The sequence below is a fragment of the Schistocerca cancellata genome, chromosome 3, assembly GCF_023864275.1.
Source record: "Schistocerca cancellata isolate TAMUIC-IGC-003103 chromosome 3, iqSchCanc2.1, whole genome shotgun sequence".
Classification (NCBI taxonomy): Eukaryota; Metazoa; Arthropoda; class Insecta; order Orthoptera; family Acrididae; genus Schistocerca; species Schistocerca cancellata.
In genome coordinates, this window is record NC_064628.1 from 408,161,103 (window position 1) to 408,184,151 (window position 23,049).

The following is a 23,049-nucleotide window of genomic DNA, read 5'->3' on the forward strand; positions in this document are numbered from 1 at the left end:
TGAGCATGTTTGGGACTGGATGAAGCGTCGTCTCACGCGGTCTGCACGTCCAGTACGAACGCTGGTCCAACTGAGGCGCCAGGTGGAAATGGCATGGCAAGCCGTTCCACAGGACTACATCCAGCATCTCTACGATCGTCTCCATGGGAGAATAGCAGCCTGCATTGCTGCGAAAGGTGGATATACACTCTAGTAGTGCCGACATTGTGCATGCTCTGTTGCCTGTGTCTATGTGCCTGTGGTTCTGTCAGTGTGATCATGTGATGTATCTGACCCCAGGAATGTGTCAATAAAGTTTCCCCTTCCTGGGACAATGAATTCACGGTGTTCTTATTTCAATTTCCAGGAGTGTATATAAAACTAAACTAAAACTTAACTCCATCCAAACAGGCCTCATAAGGCCCAATGGTACAGACCAACTGCCGTGGCATCTTCAACCGATAGGCGTCACTGAATGCAGATATGGAGAGACATGGAATCAGCACACTTCTCTCCTGGCCATTGCCTCACCCCAAAAGGAGGTTGCTGGTTTTTACACTCACTGTATTTCTTTGCAGATATTAAGCAATATGTGTACCATCTTTTTTTGAAACTGATCCTGGGGTTTAGGAGGAGTTTTGTACCCATGGCGAAGCCCGCATAAGCATATTTATATATAAAACTAAACTAAAACTGAACTCCATCCAAACAGGCCTCATAAGGCCCAATGTTACAGACCAACTGCTGTGGCATCTTCAACCGATAGGCGTCACTGAATGCAGATATGGAGAGACATGGAATCAGCACACCTCTCTCCTGGCCATTGCCAGCTTTCGTGACTCTAGCCGCTCTCGACAGACACAGGCGGTCGCCCATCCAAGTTCTAGCCAAGCCTGGCAGTGCTTAACTTCAGTGATCTAACGGGAACCATTGTTACCACTGTGGCACATGTCACATCCATTTACATGTTTCACACATATACCTACACATATTTTACCTGTATATCCAGCGAATTTGAGCCTGCACTTTCGTTGTCACGCAGTTTAATGCTTACGTCACATCTCCTGCGCAGTGTGTCGTGCAAGGGTATAACTGCGCAGATACAGCCAGCGAGGTATGTGGATAGTGTCTGAGAAATCCGTTGCGAATGGAGTTGGAAGTAAAGACGTAGTGGAGTTAGTAGTAAAGATGTAACAAATTAAAACGTCATTCATGATGCGGAAGTTTTTCACGCATCTTTGTGTTTACGACATCGTATCTCCTGAACTAGTTATTGTACAATGGCATCTCTTTTAAAGTAGATTCAGTAGCATATCTGAATGTTATATGCAAAGTGCGTTGCAAATAGAGTTAGTAGTAAAGAAGTAATAAATTAAAAGGTCTTCTTTGATGTGGCACTTTCGCTACATAAACAGCGAGTGTAGTGGGGGACGATTTATTATTTCCTTTCAGCATTTAGTGGCGATGTCAGCGAGAAAGAGTCTTGTAAGGGTTCGAAATTAAACGCCAAGTTAGCTGCAAGACTAAGTGCTTTCATTCTCAAGTAATAGATGTCTATAGTTTGGCTATCTGTGCATCCTGAGCTACGCTTCTTTTCACTCCCTCACCTTTGAGAGGTAGACGGTTCTTATGCCAAAGTGGCTCTTTCCACCAGTAAGTGATACATCCACCAAATCTGGATGAAGTCAAAAAAATGGCTCTGAGCACTATGGGACTCAACTGCTGTGGTCATAAGTCCCCTAGAACTTAGAACTACTTAAACCTAACTAACCTATGGACAGCACACAACACCCAGCCATCACGAGGCAGAGAAATTCCCCGACCACGCCGGGAATCGAACCCGGGAACCCGGGCGTGGGAAGCGAGAACGCTACCGCACGACCACGAGATGCGGGCGGATGAAGTCATTCAGATGGATTAAGAGTAGTTGTGAGATATACATACATACATTTTTGGAATATGTATGGATTAACAGTGCAGCTCTGAGCATATGCTTTAGAACTTCATGAGTAATGGGGTTCTAAACGAAATTTACATGCACGTACACGCCTTATGTTATCTTTTGCATTAAATTATTCATCATTTGTCTTTGTTTTCATGTGAATCCACAGATATGTAAGGCCGCCATCCATAAATGTCGAAGTGTTTGTAGTAAACAATAATTACAATGACATCTTGGGTTGTCGGGTGTTCTGCCGGGTATCAGCGTCGTACTTGCACGATATTTCGGTCACGTAGCTCGTGACCTTCATCAGGTGCGACCTGAGACTGCTCCTCGAGTGGACCTAGTCCAGTATTTATGCCTATGGCCTTCCTCCTCCACCAACGGCTGCAGGCGCTTCCTCTGTGGTCAGCGCCCATTCCCTGCGACCTGCTGGAGCGTTGCTGCTCCGTTTTCCGTCCGCTCCGGTTCTAGGTGTTCCCTCTGCGGTCCGCTCCCACCAAACCCGCTCCTGGGGGTTTCATCTATGGTCTGGGGTACCAAGCGTTCCCCCTGCGGTCCGCGCCCGCTCACCACGACCTGTTGGAGCGTTGTCGCTCCGTTTTTCGTCCGCTGCGGCTCTGGATATTCCCTCTGCGGTTCGCGCCCACCAGTCCCACTTCTGGGAGTTCCATCTTCGGTCTGGTGCGCCTGGCAGTCCGTCAGGGGCTCGTTTTTCGTCTCCATGTCTCTGGTTCTTCAGTTTGTGTAGTGTTGCAGCTGGCCCCGTTGCTCAGAGCCGTATCCCAGGCTCTGCTTAGGTGGTACCCTGTGTCACGGTTCATAAGATCGTCAGCTGTTTTAATTTCTATCGATTCTCTTATAACACTGTCGCAAAATCTGGGTGTTTGTGCTAGAATCTTGGTATCCTCATACTTCATGGCATGATCTAGTTCTAGACACCTGTCTTAATCTAGTGTTCCTTTGATGTTCTTTGCACCTGATCTCCACAGTTCTTGTCGTCTGGCCAATGTAGGACATGCCACATTGACAAGGAATATTGTAAATCCCTGGTTTTCGTAACCCCAGGTCGTCTTTGACACTCCCCAGCAGTCCCCCGATCTTGTTGGATGGACGGAAAACACACTTGATATTGTGTTTACGGAGGATCATACTGATTCTGGCAGAAATAGAGCCAGAATAGGGCAGATATGCCACCTTCTTTTCTTCATCTTGGTCTTCTTCAGGAACCTGTGGTATAGTGGCTGGTTGGAGTGCCCTCTCAATTTGTCTGTCCGTGTATCAATTCTTGGAGAAAACTGTTTTGAGACGTTCTATCTCTATAGGTAGATTCTCTTGGTCTGACAGGGCACGTGCTTTGTGGACCAAAGTCTTCAGAACCCCATTCTTCTGTTCAGGATGGTGGCAGCTGCTAGCCTGCAGATATAAATCAGAGTGTGTTGGTTTTCGGTACACACTGTGGGCAATTGATCCATCTGCTTTCCTCTGGACTAGTACATCCAGAAATGACAGCTGGCCATTCTTCTACAGTTCCATGGTGAACTTGATATTATGGTGGCATGAGTTAAGATGTTCAAGAAACTCATTGAGCCTGTCCATCCGATGTGGCCAGATCACGAAGGTGTCATCCACATACCTAAAGAAGCATGTGGGTTTAAATGTGGCTGTCTCCAATGCCCTCTCCTCAAAACTCACCATAAACATGTTGGCAACCACAGGGGACAGTGGGCTGCCCATAGCTACACCTTCAGTTTGCTCGTAATATTGGTTTCTGTACAGGAAATACGTGGATGTCAGTGTATGACTGAACAGGTCCAACAGAGAACTGTCAAATTTCTCTGCAATCATTTCTAGTGAGTCCTTCAGTGGGACCCTGGTGAACAGCGATACCACATCAAAACTAAACATGATGTCCGAATCTGTGATGTGCAGTTGCTTGAGGCGTTGAAGGAAATCTTCTGAGTTGCGGATGTGGTGAATACATTTCCCCACATATGGAGGCAGGAGACCTTTCGAGTACTTGGCTGTTGTGTACGTAGGTGCCTCAATATTACTGACGTAGAACGTAGGGGAACGCCCTCCTTGTGTATTTTAGGCAGACCATACAGTCTAGGTGGCACTGGCGCTTTTTCCCGTAGTTGTCTGATGATCTTATCGGACATCCCTGTTTCCTTCAAGAGAGCACTAGTCTTCTTGGCCACCTTGTCCGTGGGGTCACACTCCAGAATTCTGTATGCAGGGTCCTCCAGAAGTTAGCGTACTTTCTCATCATAATCCACCCGCTGCAAGATGACAGTGGAGTTCCCTTTGTCTGCTGGCAGTACCACAATGCTGTTGTCTTCCCGTAGTTTCTTGAGTGCAAGCCTCTCCTCGGTTGTGATGTTCGATTTCGGCGGCGTGGCCTTGGTGAGGGCCCTGCAGGTCTCTCGGCGGACTTCCTCTGCCACTTTAGGTGGAAGTATGGCTGCAACTTGCTCTACTGCACTGACGAAACCTGATATGGGTACGTTTCTAGGGGTCATAGCAAAGTTGAGACCCTTGCTGAGTACCTTTAAGGTTGTATCATCAAACTGTATGCCACTCAGATTCGTCACAGTGCGTGTCTCTTCCATCTGCTGTGCTTTCTTACTCATGCGGTCAAACTTTGCAGATTGGCAAGATGAGGCATTCCTTCTAGCACACTCAGCTAAAGACCAGGAGGCACGGTCTACTCAATCCCAATCTTCTCTTGTTAAGGAGGCTGCCATGTACAGATGAATGTGTAACAGCTCCCTGGCCGCAACATCTAACCTGTGGCGCATATCTCGAATCCTCTCTCTCACCAGTGCCATGCTGGCTCTACGTTTTATCTTGTTCGCCGCTCTGGAGTTGATGTGATGTTTAATTCTGGCAAATACTGCTACCACTTCTACATCTCGACACCTCAGCAAAAAACTGAGAGAATTCAGCATCTTCCCTTTCTTCTGCCGTAGCTTGTCCAGCTTCTTGATATTCTGATACATCTCCTCCCCGTAGAGACTTTTGATGTAACTCCACAGAGGAAGCGCCTGCAGCCGTTGGTGGAGGGGTAAGGCCATAGGCATAAATACTGGACCAGGTCCACTGGAGGAGCAGTCTCAGGTCGCACCTGATGAAGGTCACGAGCTATGTGACCGAAATATCGTGCAAGTACGACGCTGATATCCGGCAGAACACCCGACAACCCAATATGTCATTAGATCGCCGGGAAAGCCTGAAGAGTTACAATAATTACAGTGTTTTGAAAACAGCACTAATACCATAGGCTTTGTCTATGAAGTTTATTTATTAAAAGATTATTTCGCTATGCTGCCTCTACATATCATGGGCTATAGGTCAGTTCAGGAGGGTAATTAAAATTAAAGGTGAAAGGATTTCAATGATACGATTCGCTGATGACATTGTTATCCTAAGTGAAAGTGAGGAAGAACTATAGGACCTACTGAAGGGAATGAACAAACTAATTAGTACGGAATATGGATTGAGAGTAAATCGTAAAGAGACGAAAGTAACGAGAAGCATCAAAAATGAGATAACCGAGAAACTTCACATCAGGATTGAATACTCCTATCTAGGTAGTAAAATAGCCTTGACGGTCGGAGCAAGGAGGACATTAAAAGCAGACTTTTTTTTTGGTTAATCTCTCTTCTGACTGGTTTGGTGCGACCTGCCACGAATTCCTCTCCTGTGCCTATCTCTTCATCTCAGAGTAGCGCTTGCAACCTAAGTCCTAAATAATTTGCTGGATGTACACTAGTGGCCATTAAAATTGCTACACCACAAAGATGACGTGCTACAGACGCGAAATTGAACTGAAAAGAAGAAGATGCTGTGATATGCAAATGATTAGCTTTTCAGAACACTCACACAAGGTTGGCGCCGATGGTGACACCTACAACGTGCTGACATGAGGAAAGTTTCCAACCGATTTCTCATACACAAACAGCAGCTGACCGGCGTTGCCTGGTGAAACGTTGTTGTGATGCCTAGTGTAAGGAGGAGAAATGCGTACCACCACGTTTCCGACTTGGATTAAGGTCGGATTGTAGCCTATCGCGATTGCGTTTATCGTATCGTGACACTGCTGCTCGCGTTGCTCGAGATCCAATGACTGTTAGCAGATAAGGAATCGGTGGGTTCAGGTGTATAATACGGAACGCCCTGCTGGATTCCAAAGGCCTCGTATCACTAGCAGTCGAGATGACAGGCATCTTATCCGCATGGCTGTAACAGATCGTGCAGCCACGTCTCGATCCCTGAGTCAGCAGATGGGGACGTTTGCAAGACAACAACCATCCGCACGAACAGTTCGACGACGTTCGCAGCGGAGACCATGGCTGCGGTTACCCTGGACGCTGCATCACAGACAGGAGCGCCTGCGATGGTGTACTCAACGACGAACATGAGTGCACGAATGGCAAAACGTCATTTTTTCGTATGAATCGAGGTTCTGTTTACAGCATCATGATGGTCGCACCCGTGTTTGGCGACATTGCGGTGAACACACAATGGAAGCATGTATTCGTCACCGCCATACTGGCGTATCACCCAGCGTGATGGTATGGGGTGCCATTAGTTACACGTCTCGATCACCTCTTGCTTGCATTGAAGGCACTTTGAACGGTGGACGCTACATTTCAGATGTGTTACGACCCGTGGTTCTACCCTTCATTCGATCCCTGCGAAACCCTACATTTCAGCAGGATAATGCACGACCGCTTGATGCAGATCCTGTACGGGTCTTTCTGGATACAGAAAATGTTCGACTGCTGCCCTGGCCAGCACATTCTCCAGATCTCTCACCAATTGAAAACGTCTGGTCAATGGTGGCCGAGCAACTGGCTCGTCACAATACGCCAGTCACTACTCTTGATGAACTGTGGTATCGTGTTGAAACTGCATGGGCAGCTATACCTGTACACGCCATCCAAGCTTTGTTTGACTCAATGCCCAGGCGTATCAACCTCTGGCCAGAAGTGGTTGTTCTGGGTGCTGATTTCTCAGGATCTGTGCACACAAATTGCGTGAAAATGTAATCACATGTCAGTTGTAGTATAATATATTTGCCCAATGAATACCCGTTTATCATCTGCATTTCTTCTTGGTGAAGCAATGGTAATGGCCAGTAGTGTATTCCTATCTCTGTCTTCCTCTACAGTTTTTGCCCTCTACAGCTCCCTCTAGTACCATGGAATCATTTCCTTATGTTTTGACAGATGACCTATCATCCTGTCCCTTCTCCTTATCATTGGTTTCCATAATTACTTTGCTCCGATTGTGCGCAGAACCTCCTCATTCCTTACCTTACCACTCACCTAATTTTCAACATTCGTCTGTAGCAACACATCTCAAATGTTTCGATTCTCTTCTATTCCGGTTTTCCCACAGTACATGGTTCACTATCATACAATGTTGTACTCCATTCTCAGAAATTTCTTCTCCAAATTAAGACCTGTGTTTGATGCTAGTAGATTTCTCTTAGCCAGGCATGCCATTTATGCAATGCCAGTCTGCCTTTGATATCCTCTTTGTTCCGTTCGTCATTGGTTATTTCCCTGCCTAGTTAGCAGAATTTCTTAACTTTATCTGCTTCGTCACCATTAGTCCTGATGTTAAGTTTCTCGCTGTGGTCATTTCTGTTGCTTCTCATTACTTTCGTGTTTCCTCACTTTACTCTCAATCCGTATCCTGTACTCATTAGATTGTTAATTCCATTCAGCAGATCATGGAAATATTTCTCACCTTCACTCAGGATAGCAGTGTCATCAGCGAATCATATAATTGATATTCTACTTCTGAATCTTTCTTTCATTTCCATCATTGCGTCATCTATGTACAGACCGAACAATAGGGGCGAAAGACTACATTTCTATCTTACATCCATTTAATCCGAGCACTTCGTTCTTGGTCGTCCACTCTTATTATTCCCTCTTGCCTCTTGTACATATTGTATATTCCCTGTCCCTCCCTATTGCGTACGCCTATTTTTCTCAGAATTTTGAACAATTTACACTGTCGAGCGCTTTTTCCAAGTGGACAAATCCTATGAACCTCTCTTGATTTTTCTTTAGTCTTACTTCCATTATCAACCGCAACGTCAGAATTGCCTGTCTCGTGCCTTTACCTTTTCTAAAGCCAAACTGATCGTCATCTAGCGCGTTCCAAATTTTCCTTTCCATACTTCTGAACATAATCTTGTCACCTACTTGGATGCATGAGCAGTTAAGCTGATTGTGCAAGAATTCTCGCATTTGTCAGCTCTTGCCGTCTTCGGAATTGTGTGGATGATGCTTTTCCGAAAGACAGATGGTATGTCGCCAGACTCATACATTCTACACACCAACACGAATAGTCGTTTTTTTTTTGCCGCTTCCCCCAAAGATTTTAGAAATTCTGGTGGAATGCTATCTATCCCTATTGCCTTATTTGACATTAAGTCCTCCAAAGCTGTTTTAAATTCTAATCCCCCATCTCTTCTAAATCGACTTCTGTTTCTTCTTCTGTCATCTCGGAAAAATCTTCCCTATCATAGAGGCTTTCAGTGTATTCTTTCCGCCTATCCGCGCTCCCCTCTGCGTTTCTCAGTGGTATTCCCGTTGCACTGTTAATGTTACCGTTCTTGCTTTTAATGCCACCGAAGGTTGTTCTGAGTTTTCTATATGCTGAGTCTGTCCGTCTGACAATCATTTATTTCTCAATTTCTTCACATTTTTCATGCAGTCGTTTCGTCTTGGCTTTCCTGCACTTCCTATTCATGTAATTCCTCAGCGACTGGTATTCATGTATTGCTGAATTTCCAGAAATATTTTTATACTTACTTCTTTTGTCAGTCAGCTGAAGTATTTCTCATGGTTTCTTCTCATGGTTCTTTCGCAGTTACATTATTTGTACCTGTTTTTCTTTCCAACTTTTGTGATGGCCCTCTTTAGAGATGACAATTCCTCTTCAATTATACTGCCTACTGCTCTATTCATTTTTGCTATATCAATTCCTTAGAGAACTTCAAGTGTATGTCGTCATTCCTTAGTACTTCCGTATCCCACTTCTTTGCGTATTGATTCTTCCTGACTAATGTCTTAAACTTGAGCCTGCTCTTCATGACTACTATATTGTGATCTGGGTATATGTCTCATCCTGGGTACGCCTTAGAATCCAGTATCTGATTTCGGATTGTCTGCCTGACTATGATGTAATCTAATTGAAATCTTCCCGTATCACCCAGTCTTTTTCAAGTATACCGCCTCCTCTTGTGATTCTTGAACACAGTTCTCGCTGTTACTAGCTGAAATTTATTACAGAACTCAATTAATCTGTCCCCTCACTTATTCCTTCTCCCAAGCCCATATCCTCCGGTAATCTTTTCTTCTACTCTTTCCCGCAAACTGCATTCTAGTTCCCCATGACTATTACATTTTCTCCTCACTTTATGTACTGTATTATCCTTTCAATATCCGCATACACTTTCTCTATCTCTTCATAATCAGCTTGCGATTTCGGAATGTATACCTGAACTATCGTTATCGGTGTTGGTTTGCTCTCGATTCGATAAGAACAACCCTATCATTGAACTGTTCACAGTAACGCGCACTCTGCTCTACCTTTCTGTTCATAAAGAATCCTACTCCCGTTATATCATTTTCTGCTGCTGTTGGTATTATCCTAAATTGAACAGAAATCCTTCTCTCCCTTCAATTTCACTTCACTGACCCCTTCTATATGTGGACAAGGCCTCTGTACGAGGGTTGGGACTTTAATAGTAGCAACTATTTATTTATAGCTCGTACAAAATAGATATGTGGTTCAAAGTTTTATTGATCTTCAGAACAGTCACCAGCATTGTGTATAACCCGTTGCCAGTGATGTGGAAGTCGTAGGATACTCTTAGCAGTGCCAGTTGTGTTGACAGTTCGTGCGGTGCGGTCTACTGCATGACGAATTTGTAGCAGTTCTGAAGCGAATGCCGTGATGTGTTTCCTTCAGTTTAGAAATTGAGTTGAACTTACTAGGGCTTAAGTAAGGGGAGGTGGTATAGCACTTAGCAGCCCCATCAGTCAAACAAATCAGTAACAGCTTGCACTGTAAGTGCTTGACCATTGTCCTGCAAAATGATGGTCAGATCCTGCCGAAAGTGTCATCACTTCTGTCTCTATGCTGTTCATTTTTGGAACACAACCTACGACCAGCAGGACTATGCAACACACCACGACTACCTCCAATAACCTAAGTCATCCGACGACCACCTCCTCCTAGGAATTGGTGGGAAAAAGGACCCAGCCTGTGCTGAATAGGATGGATGTAAGTCTTTATTTTCAGTCTTTATTCAAACAATTTGAAGCAATACTGTCATAAAGAGTGTTCACTGACCTAGTACACAGTACCGCCACCAGAGGCTGCCATCGTCCCTACCATGATGCAATCGAAGATGATGATCTGGAGGGGGGTAAATGGTGGGAAAAGGACTCAGCCTGTTCTGGGCTGCTGGAGTGAGGAAGGAGTGTACTTTATTTATTATGGAACAATTTATTTAGAGACGGATTTGACATAGTATATTTATTCCACTGATACAAAACATTCACCCTTACATGCTTGAAGTCGCAATGAATAGTCTACAGATCTGCAAACTACTCGTAAATAATACCTAATGTTCAGCCTTTTGCTGTCACTTATCCTATTGTCCTGTTAAGTGGTTTTTCATGTCACCCCCATTTCCTTAAACTATTGTACCGCCTTTGATACCAAATTAAGTAATGAGTTATATCCTCCCACCATTTTCTGGTACACTTTTCGATTTTCGCATACTTTTGAACGCCATATCTAGAGCATTCTTCTTTGTCACCCACCGCCTTAAACTATTGTACTGTGTTTTACATAAAAATTATGCAAAGTAACCTAGTGTCCTGCACATAACCTGATGTTCTGCTCCATGTCACCCACTCACACATACCCTCCCCTTAAATATTTTACTGCTAGCGCCACATTGATATAAAAGAATTTGTGCAAATTAATGAAATCGATAATCTTCACATGTATGGGATGGTCTTTTTTTAATTTTCAGCATCCTATTGGTCAATGAAATTGATGGAATATAGTTTAAAGAAAAGATCGCTAGTAAAAAACGTCCCACTGCCCCCCTTCCACTAGACCACACAGGACGCTATAGCACATGCTCAGGAGACAGGATGCACTGGCGGCCCCTGCGTAGTGACGACGCAGCCGTCAGCTGCCGAACCACGTGCAGGTGTTAGTTCAAGCCCCACAAGGCTGAGGTGGCGGCATCGCTTTCATACTTGACAGCCAAGAAATTCCTGTCAAAATACGTGTTCACCTGGGCAGCATTGCTGGAGCGATGACACAGAGCTGTGAGTCCAGTGTTATAGAAGCCTATTCCAATGCTTCCCTGGATAGCGCAGGGTGCATCGTTCCTAGTGATCTTAAAGGGGCATGCAAGCTATGTCTTGCCGTTCGCTCATGTTTACCTTCCCAGTGTGGCTGATGCATTGCTGCGAAATATTCATCCTGCAGACAACATATGTCTTGTAAACATTAAAGTTTCTCACTGCTAAAAGCCTTCACAATGTCTGTGCATGCTCACAAAAACACTGTTAATCATAAAAGCGTTCATGTGGTTTGGAAAGAGAGCACTGTCTAAGCACAGATGGGGGAAATCAGGACAATTCCACAAACAGAATTCGCAGCACTGTCTTACAGAAGAGAAAAATGGCGGGAATTTTCGGTATTCCTACAGCTACTGGTCTGGAGATGTCCTAATGCACAGTGGTGGATGAGTGATGGCATCCCAACCAGAGATGGATGGTCGGCTTCAACTTGTCTTTGAACACTCGCTTTCTCAGAACTTTCTGCAGATATTTTGCCTCCATCTTGTTTGAATCAGTTTATAGACACTTCTGCATCCCAACACAAAGGATGTCTTGTGAATGAATGGAGCATTATGATTGGTTCTTATTTAATTTATGCGTTGAATTACTGATACCGCCAGTGTGGAAACACCATCTGCCTTTTTCTTTTTCTTTCTGTAGATAAGACTTTCAGTGGCAAAAAACTCTTTTGTACAGATCACCATATTGCACTGAGAATTAAACCTTGCAAAGTGACCTACAGATCGTCAAATACAGAAAGACTCTTACTAAATTACACTGCTCTGCCACTGAGGGCAGGAGCCTGAATATTAGAGCATGAAACCGATCTCCAACCTGGCAATATATCACCGCATACTTTGCCGATGTAGTGAACATACATTTTGTATTCTGCACCACACAAACAGCCCCTTTTACATCATTCGTATAGCTGTCGGCTGCTAGATACTCGATACATATACCACGAAGACAGACAGCATAGGCACAAGCACTGTAGGTTACTCCTCGCTGCACTAGAATTTCCCATGAGGTCAAGCAGTCATCCACTCCCACTGCATGACCAGAGAGCCCTCAGCAGATCGAAGTCTCTTTCATAAGTTTTCTAGAAATTCAGGGTGAGCTCCTCCTGGCACAAAAGCGGTACTGCTTCCAGACCCCACCTGCACCCTAAATAAGTTGTTCCATAATAAATAAAGTACACTCCTTCCTCTCTCCAGCAGTCCAGAACAGGCTGAGACCTTGTCCCACCATTTTTCCCCCTCCAGACCGCCATCTTGGATTACATCATGTGAGGGTCGATGGCACCCTCTGGTTGCGGTACTGTGTACTAGGTCAGTTGGATTCCGGACCTCATGGTGAACACACTTCATGGAGGTACTGCCCCAAACTGTTTAAATAAAGACTGAAAATAAAGACTTACGTCCATTCTATCTAGTACAAGCTGAGTCCTCCCGCCAATTTTTAGTAGGATGTAGCAGTCAGATGCCTTAGTTTAGTGGAGGTAGCCAAATGGCCTATTATCCTGCCAGTTTTTAGGTTAGTGGAAGTAGTCATGATGTGTTGCATTGTCCTGCTGGAATTAGAACTTCCTGCCAATTTCTGGGGGGATGGGAGGGGGGATGGTATGGGTTTAGGTTAATTAAGTGATCAATTTAATGAAGTAGTCAGTCAAACTAATAAGAGTGAGAGGGGCTTTTCCAATAACTCAGACCTGAAAGTGTACCTGTAGCAGCAAGGGGAGAGGTTTCCGGAGGGGTGAGGGTGGGTTTGGGTGATTGGGGGGGAGGTGGGGGCGGGGAACAATAGATTAAGCGCGTATCAATCGAAAGGAAGGATTCTTTTAGCGGAAAAATATGTTAATGACCCTTCAACCGTAGGAGAACAATAGGTTTACTCCTGAATGCATACCTGCCCCTGATCTAGGCAACCCGCACTAACAAATTGGGCTCATGTTCGCTTCGGTCCACTACTGCCATAGGATCGTCACTATCTTTAGGTACTTAAACTACTGGTTTCCGACAGCACTGACCACCCTTGACATCTTTTTTAAAATACATTCTAATGTAATGAAGACTCAGCAACATCACTATGGCTTCATTTTATTAGGACATATCTTAAAACGGATCTGAAGATGATAACTGCTGACTGAAACCAGGACCTAACAATTTTGTGATCATAGAAGAAACTAAAAGAAATGTATTCTACACTTTCTTGATCACCGCGACCATGATGCAGCTAGTGAGATGTTTATCAGGCTTGAATAAATCGAAATGAAATGATATAAGACAGGAAAGTATGTGATGAGTCCTACCATGTACCACCTAGAAATAAGATAAACAGAATATTGGTAACTATAGTGTTAAACAATCTAAGTTCTACTAGATACCACCTACAAATAAGATAAACAGAACATCGGTAACTATAGTGTTAAACAATCTAAGTCATACCAGATACCACCTACAAATAAGATAAACAGAATATCGGTAACTATAATGTTAAACAATATACATGTGGACTATATACCACCTGATCCACAGATAAAATCTTTACTACTAGTCAGTGCAGAAAGTTCAAGACGGTAGTGAAGGGAAACTTTGAAAGAGAAGGTGTTGATTGTGATGTGAAATTAAAAGAAAATGCAAGGAAAAGGCGGAGGGGGAAATTAAAAAAAAATTAGTATGACAGAACAAGCCCTTTTGTGTATTGTAGCCCCCTCACCCCTCCACCCATCACTATTTCTTCTTCAGTCAGTATCAGTGTGGTATTAAAAATAAATCAGTTAATCACAGCACAGTAGTTTATTTGAAATGTAAGGCCAGATTCTCATTCAGAATGATCGAAAATTCAAATTTTATTTTGTTGATTTTTTGAAACGTATATGTTTCTGTAATTTTGGGGCGAAAATGTTTTTTAATCCATGTGATGCCAAAGTTTCCACATCCCATTGTTAGAAGCAGTGTCACGTCTGCTGTGGGACGCTCTCAGACAGAGACGGCTATTTCAAGTAGAAAACTTGTTGTGTCCTGACACATGTTCACAAAACGATTTATATTACAGTATGCTTTCAAATATACTCGCCGAAAAAGCTGACGAGCAATATGTGCACTCTGTCGAATGCCGCATATCCAGCACAGCCAGATCGGCTTTCCTCGCCAAGATGAACGATGGAATGGGTCTCCAGGGGCAATTCGAGTTGGATGAAGGGTTGATATATGGTCTTGAAATTGTAGGCTAAATGTAAGTAACAGAAACCTTTTCTTTGCCACTTTTTGATCAAAACTGATCAAAATATAATTTTTGGTCGCCATTCTGGATTAGCTATTTTAAATTTTGAAAATCTAACTTCAGATTTGTGTTCAGTGGTATCAAAAATACATAACACATATTTTTATGCAAATTGAATTAATAATAGATATAAAACTTTTCCCTAAACTTTAAATAAGTTTTTCTCGAGTAATGGGTTCTTGTACAGCATAAACAAAAACAGTTCAACCTATCAACCTCCATATTTGATCCCAAAAAGTAATCACTTTTCTTGGGAATTTATACCTATAATATATGAAATTTGCTAAAACTAACTATTTCTTGTAAGGCCATAAAGAGTGAAACAAGTCTCCAAAAATCGAATTCAGAGCTCGAGTTAGCACCACATCATTTAATTTAAGGTTACTTCGTTGTGATTAGGTATACGTTCCCATCAATTTAATGTAGTACCGACTGATGTTATCCATTTTTGATTTCAAATAACTCCTGAGGAACTACACTGCCTGCAATCTGCATACTTCAGACTCGCAGGCCCTTGATGAAACCATATTACGAGCATTATTTTGTTTCTTTGTTTGTATTGAAAATCTAAAATTCCCAAACAGATCCTTCCTATGTCTTCTCACTGTCTCAAAAATAATTCTCAAACTTTATCTTTTTTCTGCTCATTTGAATGAGAACCTGGCCTTAATCGAAATAATAGTGTAGCCACAGAAGAGGTTGCTTGACAGGGCTTAAAATTATCCAAATAATCTAATTTTTTACTCCATTTTCTAATTTTCAAAACTATTTTTCTGAAAACTTTGGTAAAGGGAGCAGGTTGAAGTATTTCGCATCTATAATGTGCTGGCAACACACACACACACACACACACACACACACACACACACACACACGCACACACACACAAATGTGAAATCTTTATGAACTTGCAGTTTAAGCAGCTCTAGTGAGTGCGCAAATTTCAGTTTCTGTACCACAGATGGAATAAAACACACCTGAGTATTAAATTACTCATTTTTAATATGTGAATTGTTCTAGGTCTGCTGTCAATTTTCACGGTGTACTTTACAAGTCTAAAATGTATGCTGAAACACATTAGCAATACAGATAATGTAATATTTCTGTCAAATGTCACGATGTTATTATTCTCAAACTTAATATTTTCCACATACAGTTCGTTCTGTGATGTTTCTCAAGTGTCACAGTGTTCTTTCCACGACTAAAATGTGTGCAAATACACGTCATAAACATAAGAAAATCATTTTTTTGCATAAAGAGTCACAATGTTATTTTCCACATTCAGAAACCTATAGCCTTCAATATTATTGCATGAAACGCCACTAAGGATTATAAAAATAAGTGTCTCAAAGCTAATTCCACATGCAAACATTTGCGGCCAAAACACAGCATACTAAAAAGACTGCTGATATTTCAAGTTAGGCCTAAATCAGGCTACGTAAAAAACTAACCTGACAGATTATAACTATAGAAAACCTAAGTTGTCTAAAATAATACTCTAAGGAATCAAACACACAATTGAGGTAATATCAGTTATTGCCAGATACTTGAAAAGTGTAATTAGTTCGATTATTTAGGTCTACTCTTAACAAAAGACACTACATACCCACACATTTAACATTTTCGTATATAATTGTTCTATGATGCTTGTCAAGTGTTAGAATGGTATCTCCACATCTGAAGTATGGAAAGAGTGTTGCCATTTCGATCTCTGACTGTGTTATTGGTGGTTCATAAACTAACTGTAATCATGTGTTGTTTATACAAAACAGTTTAGTAACAACCATTTTAGATGGACCAGTACAGTATACGGTGTACTGCACTAGAAAATACACTCTTGGAAATTGAAATAAGAACACCGTGAATTCATTGTCCCAGGAAGGGGAAACTTTATTGACACATTCCTGGGGTCAGATACATCACATGATCACACTGACAGAACCACAGGCACATAGACACAGGCAACAGAGCATGCACAATGTCGGCACTAGTACAGTGTATATCCACCTTTCGCAGCAATGCAGGCTGCTATTCTCCCATGGAGACGATCGTAGAGATGCTGGATGTAGTCCTGTGGAACGGCTTGCCATGCCATTTCCACCTGGCGCCTCAGTTGGACCAGCGTTCGTGCTGGACGTGCAGACCGCGTGAGACGACGCTTCATCCAGTCCCAAACATGCTCAATGGGGGACAGATCCGGAGATCTTGCTGGCCAGGGTAGTTGACTTACACCTTCTAGAGCACCTTGGGTGGCACGGGATACATGCGGACGTGCATTGTCCTGTTGGAACAGAAGTTCCCTTGCCGGTCTAGGAATGGTAGAACGATGGGTTCGATGATGGTTTGGATGTACCGTGCACTACTCAGTGTCCCCTCGACGATCACCAGTGGTGTACTGCCAGTGTAGGAGATCGCTCCCCACACCATGATGCCGGGTGTTGGCCCTGTGTGCCTCGGTCGTATGCAGTCCAGATTGTGGCGCTCACCTGCACGGCGCCAAACACGCATACGACCATCATTGGCACCAAGGCAGAAGCGACTCTCATCGCTGAAGACGACACGTCTCCATTCGTCCTTCCATTCACGCCTGTCGCGACACCACTGGAGGCGGGCTGCACGATGTTGGGGCGTGAGCGGAAGACGGCCTAACGGTGTGCGGGACCGTAGCCCAGCTTCATGGAGACGGTTGCGAATGGTCCTCGCCGATACCCCAGGAGCAACAGTGTCCCTAATTTGCTGGGAAGTGGCGGTGCGGTCCCCTACGGCACTGCGTAGGATCCTACGGTCTTGGCGTGCATCCGTGCGTCGCTGCGGTCCGGTCCCAGGTCGACGGGCACGTGCACCTTCCGCCGACCACTGCCGACAACATCGATGTACTGTGGAGACCTCACGCCCCACGTGTTGAGCAATTCGGCGGTACGTCCACCCGGCCTCCCGCATGCCCACTATACGCCCTCGCTCAAAGTCCGTCAACTGCACATACGGTTCACGTCCATGCTGTCGCGGCATGCTACCAGTCTTAAAGACTGCGATGGAGCTCCGTATGCCACGGCAAACTGGCTGACACTGACGTCGGCGGTGCACAAATGCTGCGCAGCTAGCGCCATTCGACGGCCAACACCGCGGTTCCTGGTGTGTCCGCTGTGCCGTGCGTGTGATCATTGCTTGTACAGCCCTCTCGCAGTGTCCGGAGCAAGTATGGTGGGTCTGACACACCGGTGTCAATGTGTTCTTTTTTCTATTTCCAGGAGTGTATAATCTTTTTAAATAACTGTGTAACATTGTTTTTTTTTTTTTTATTTGCACTAGACATAGTAGAGTTATATTGTAAAGGGTAATTCCAAGGAAGTTTGCAACATTTACCAGTCAGAACTATGGTGCCAAGGCTCTCTTAAAATTTGTTTGTTTTAATTATCTATCCAGTGACACCAAAATCTAGTCAAAATACACGATGTAAGAAAATAAAAATTAACACTCACACATAGCCAAAAGACAAAGGAATTCGTGAAACACGATTTATGGAAGGAAGGAAGAAGCTGTCTTGAGAGATGTTATTGTAATATATGTAAAGGCAGTAGTGAGACTGTCCTGAAGCCGCGTTTGATAAAGGAAGGAAGACAGAAGGAAAGTCAAGGAACATTCATAAAAGTTATCCACCTGGAAAAGCATTTGACAATGTAAAACGGTGTTAGAAGTCCGAAATTTTGCGAAAAATGTGAGTAAACTATAGGGAAAGACGAAGAATACATAATATGTAGAAAGACCAAGAAGACGGTCCTCTGATTAAAATGAGGGCAGACAGGGACTATATCTTTCCATTTACTGTTCAATCTGTACCTCAAAGAAGCAATGACTGATTTGAAAGAAAGATTCAAGAGTGGGATTAAAATTTTGGGCTAAAGGATAACAATGGTAAGATTCGCTGATGACTTTGCTACAATAAGTGAAGTTGAAGGGGAATTACAAGATCTGTTGAAAGTTGTGAACAGTCAAATGAGTACAGAATGTGGGTTGAGAGTGAACTGAAGAAAAACGAAAGGATCGAGAAGTAGTAGAGATGAGAAAAACGAGAAGCTTAGCATCCAAATTGGGGACCACAAAGTAGAGGTAGCTAAGGAATTCTGTTATAATGGGAGCAAAATAATCCATGCTAGGCAAAGGAAATGGGACATAAAAACCAAACTCGCACATGGAAAGAGTGCATTCATGGTGTAATTAAGTCAAGTAGAATCAAACATAGGCTTTAATTTGAGGAAGAAATTTCAGAGATTGTACGTTTGGAGCGCAGTATTGTATGACAGTAAATCATGGACTCTAGGAAATCTGGAACAGCAGAGGATCGAAGTGTTTGCGATGTGATGCTACCAAAGAATGTGAAAATTATTTGAAGTGGTAAGGTGATGGATGAGCAAGTTTTCCTCAGAATCGGCAAGGAAAGGAATATATTGAAAAAACTGACGATAAAGAGGTACTGGATGAGAGCACATATCTTAAGACATCTGGAAATAAGTTGCACAACGGTAGAGGGAGCTTTGGAGGGTAAAATCTTTAGAGGAGGGCAGAAATTGTAATATATCCACAAAATAATTGAGGACATAGTGTGCAAGTCGTACTCTGAGATGAAGAAGGAAGAAATTCATGGCAGGCTGCATGAAACTGGTCAGATTACTGATGACTGAAAAGGAAAAAAGTCATCATTTATCGAGTTCATAACACATGCAGGTTGCTTACACAAATCAGAAGTATAATAACAGATTTCTCATTGCAAACGAAAATTCAGACTTCAGTGGATTATAAATCGATGTTATTTCTGAAAATGTATAATTTGGAACACGAGAACTACTATCATAAATCAGTATTGCTATGCAATATTTTAAAAAATAGTACACATGGATTGCGTACTGACACTACCAATAAAAATGTACAGATTAATCAGTACTTGTTACAACCAAAGTTCGATTGTTCTACCACGCTTGAGACGCACAACAGACATTAAAATTAAATTTGTAAATAATATTTATTGGCAGATGTAGATTTCGGCTAGGAACTAGCCATTCCCAATGCACTATCCGTTTTTGGTCAATGCATGTAATGCTTGTTGGTCTGGCTTTGTACACAGTTAATGGAATTCCATGAAAATCACCCTATTTCCCAAAGATTCAGTCGACTTGGTTGTCTTTTGTAAAATTTACTGTTCTGCTGACCATTATGTTGAAATGTTATTTTGCATTATATTATAAGTTTAATAATATGTAACCTACATAGAAGTTAGGTCAGAAACTTACCTGCTATCGGGTCCTGTAGATATGGCTGAAATGACTTTTCCAGAATAGCTGATGTGTTTATTTCCCTCTACTTTGCACCTTTTGATCTTATTCTGTTTATATTCTTTTGGGTTTCGTTGGCCATTTTTGCGTTTTCGAGGTGATTCATTAGTATCACTGTCCATATTTGCACGCTAAACTACACTCAACCAGCTGGTTGAAGATTTTACTAAAATGGTCACCAGATAGCAGCAGCGTAGTTGTCTTGAAAGAGGCATGAGTTCAAGACTAATGCCCTTTCCAAATCATTCAACAAACTCATTGCCTTCCACTGCCTATGTTATGCACTGGACTGATGCCACTTTCACACAAAACGATGTACCAGTCTCTATAGATACCGAATTCAAGCATAACTCAATATGGCAAAAAATTTGACTCATGCTGTTTTCAAAATAAATGATTCAATTAAGAAACTCTATATATCTTAATTATTGGTTACAAATCTAAAGATTGTCAGCAGTCGTAAATAGAGTATACCCAATAAGGATGTAGAAAATGGTTCCATGATCTTTTACATTATTCTAGCCACTACACGTTATGTAAACCAAATTGCTGTAGCAACATACAGAGCATCAGAATCAGCAATATCTAACGTAGCCGTTTTCCAAACTAAAATGAAGTTTCCGAGATCGCAGAACGTTCATATGACATGATAAGGGCAACAGTAACCGAAATCTTAAGTAAGAAATCCGAAAGCTCACAAGTAACATTTATGCGAAAATCTGCTCATGCTAATCACTCACATCGCACCATTTAAACAAATCCGTTTTAAGGCAACACATTATAAACATCTATGTGCAAATAGGACGCCCACTGCCCTTGCTAACGTCTCTGTGGATGTCTGCGACGAGACATTAGGCCACTAACATCTATGATAAAGGTCGGAAACTACACCTACGATGAGTCATGTTGAAGTCTATTCCGAGTCCGTGTTCATCTATTAAACGAGTGACATCACGCAGAGAAGTCTCATACTCGGAGTGAATCCATGTGACTGAACTAAAAGCTGCGCGGAGTAGCCGCACGGTTTAAGGCGTCTTGTCATGGACTGCATGGCCCCTCCTGCCCTCGGGCATGGGTGGATGTGTTGTTCTTAGCGGAAGTTAATTTAAGTAGCATGTAAGTCCAGTGACCGAGGACCTAAGCAGTCTGGCCCCTTAGGAATTCACACACATTCGAATTGAATTAACAATTAGTTCTCGCTAATGAATTGTGACATAGGTCGTGAATTTATCATTGAAACAGCCTTCTGCCACCGAGCAGTGTGTCAGCAGTGCGCAAGTAGCAGCAAGTGGCTTATTTAGCGTTCATGTAACTGTTGTAGTCAAGTTGAAAATTTGTCTGAGTGTTCTTAGCGCACTTGTTTAGTTAAATCCGTCAAATCATTGTGTAGTTCCGTATTTAGCAGGGACAGATCTGTATTTTAATATCTGTGACGTGTAAAGTCACGTATCCATCTGTCATTTGTTTATTTCTTTCAAATAGTCTTTGTACGTTACTGACAGTATAGCTAGCCTTCTGCCGCCTAGCAGTGTGTGAGCAAGCGCAAGTAGCGGCATTACTGCATTTACTAGGCAGTCTTGTATTTTAATAATCATTTATATTTTGTTGCTTGTGCTCTCTGTAGATTAGTTCAGACGTTCTTTGCACAACGGTATTTAGCATGGATAGGGGCTGCGACTGCTATGTTCGGATGCGGGCTGAGTTGGCATCCCTTCGCTCCCAGCTTCAGGCAGTGTTGGCTTCAGTCACACAGCTTGAGGCTGTTGCCAATAGGCATCACTGTGGGGGTCCGGACGGGGGTTTGTTGGGGCCGGCCAGCTCGTTCCACGCATCCCCCAATCGGACTACAGCTGTGGCTGCCCGGGATACTGCCCACATTGAGTCTGACCCCTCACCCGTGGTAGAGTGGGAGGTCGTCTCGAGGTGTGGCAGGTGGCAGAAAACATTCCGGAGGGCTGAACAGAAGGCCTCTCCAGTTTGTCTGACGAACCGGTTTCACACTCTGTCTTCGGCTGATACTGATCTTTGGCAGGACATGGCTGCTTGTCCTGTTCCAGAGGTTGCCCCTCAGTCTGCAAGATCTGGGCAGTTGCAGAAGGTGGGCTTACTGGTAGTTGGGAGCTCCAGCGTTAGGCGAGTGATGGGGCCTCTTAGGGATATGGCTGCAAGGGAGGGGAAGAAACCCAATGTGCTTCTATGTGCATACCGGGGGCAGTCATTCCAGATGTGGAAGGGGTCCTTCTGGATGCCATGAAGGGTACAGGGTGCACCAATCCGCAGGTGGTCGCTCATGTCGGCACCAATGATGTGTGTCTCTATGGATTGGAGGAAATGCTCTCTGGCTTCTGACTGCTATCTGATTTGCTGAAGACTGCCAGTCTCGCTAGCGGGATGAAAGCAGAGCTCATCATCTGCAGCATCGTCGACAGGACTGACTGCGGACCTTTGGTACAGAGCCGAGTAGAGGATCTGAATCAGAGGCTGAGACGGTTCTGCGACCGTGTGGGCTGCAGATTCCTCGACTTGCGCCATAGGGTGGTGGGGTTTCGTGTTCTGGTGGATAGGTCAGGAGTCCACTACACACAGCAGGTGGCTACACGAGTAGCAGGAGTTGTGTGGCGTGGACTGGGCGGTTTTTTAGGTTAGGTGGCCTCGGGCAAGTGCAGAAAGGGCAACAGCCTCAAAGGGTTTGGGGCAAAGTCAGGACATGCCGGGACCAAGCAGCAATCGGTATTGTAATTGTAAACTGTCGAAGCTGCGTTGGTAAAATACCGGAACTTCAAGCGCTGATAGAAAGCACCGAAGCTGAAGTCGTTATAGGTACGGAAAGCTGGCTCAAGCCAGAGATAAATTCTGCTGAAATTTTTACAAAGGCACAGACGGTGGTGGCGTGTTTGTCGCGTTAGTAGTAGTTTATCCTGTAGTGAAATATAGCCGGCCGATGTGGTCTAGCGGTTCTGGCGCTGCAGTCCGGAACCGCGGGACTGCTACGGTCGCAGGTTCGAATCCTGCCTCGGGCATGGGTGTGTGTGATGTCCTTAGGTTAGTTAGGTTTAAGTAGTTCTAAGTTCTAGGGGACTTATGACCTAAGATGTTGAGTCCCATAGTGCTCAGAGCGATTTGA